Below are 1,459 nucleotides of genomic sequence, written 5' to 3' on the forward strand. Positions count from 1 at the left end.
TTACATCCATTATAAGCATATTAAAAAAATCAAAAGGTAAAAATTTTTGCAGGATTTTTTTTTGAGTGCGTTGGCATGGCAATGGCCCCATAGCTACTGTCTCTGCTTGTACCACCTGGACAGGTTGTGAATCTTATATGTATTATAATTAACATAACTCATCTGTTTAATTTGTTTAAACTTGTGTGTAATTAAAGATGCAGCTGCTTTGAGTCAGTGACTTTTAAAGCTGCTGTCCAGGTGACTTCTAGCTGACGGTTCAATCGTCTGACTTTACTTATAATCAGTGACCAGGATGTTTCCATATTAAGCTGCTGTTTATTGAAATTATTGTTGCTCTGAGGTATGTTAACATTATTCTTAAAAACATGAAAGCATTTCTAAGCAGATGAATGGATGATAATGAGCGATAATATGGTGACACAGCTCTATTAACGTAAAACACACGTTACCAGGAGAAGCTTGAGCCGCTGACCAACACTGCAAATCCATCAAAACACCAGATTCCAAATGTTCAGAGAAAAAAAAAGGAATATTTTCAAAGTGCAAGACAAAGAAATTGCAAACACAGGTCTGCACACTTTAAGGCCCCCAAGAAGTAATTTAATTCCCCTTTGAAGCCTTTTTTCTTCAAAGGCAGCACGAGGAAGAAGCTGAACAACGCAGGTAGAACAAACAAATGAAAACTCACCGAGGACGGCTGGCAGGAAGGAGGGCGGTGGAAGATCCAGGAGGGACCGGCTGAGTCCAGAGACCAAGAAAAACCAATCAGTGGATCTGAAGGAAACAGAGGATGAGACATGGGTTTGTATGGACACACATGATGAGACGATGAGCCTCAGGTGGATGGAGGCGACGCCAACACACCTATAGACAAACAGAGACAACAAGAGAAACATCAGGAGACGCTGGAAAAATGAAACCTAAAAGCAAAAATGACAAGAAAACCCCAAAACATGATGCAAAGTTTTAATATTGATCCATCTGTATCTGCTTAAAACTACATTCAAGTGTCTTAGAAGCTGTTTTCAGGGTAAATAAATGAACATGACGAGCACGAGCAGAGCACGAGCAGAGCACGAGCACGAGCACGAGCACCCGCCTCCAGGCCCACGATCCAACAGGACTCTCTCTACCAGCCGCCTCCAGGCCTCGGCCCTACCAGGCCCAGGTCTACCAGGCTCCTCTAGGCCTCGGCCCTACCAGGCCCAGGTCTACCAGCCGCCTCCAGGCTCTAAATTCAAACATTATTAGCTCGTAGCCATGCCTCCACTCACCTCACCATCCAGATGCACCAGCTGCCTCCATCTATCCCAGAAAACATCCGAGCTGGAAGGAAGAATATCCACTCTGTACCACATCAGAGACGAGGAGAGGTTTCTGGACTCTCTGGTCACCGTGGGTCCTGCTGCCGGAACCGCAGCTCCCGCTGAACTGGACTCAACCATTCCATGTCCGG

Source organism: Stegastes partitus, unplaced genomic scaffold (genome assembly GCF_000690725.1).
Source record: "Stegastes partitus isolate 25-593 unplaced genomic scaffold, Stegastes_partitus-1.0.2 Scaffold872, whole genome shotgun sequence".
In the NCBI taxonomy this organism is placed as follows: Eukaryota; Metazoa; Chordata; class Actinopteri; family Pomacentridae; genus Stegastes; species Stegastes partitus.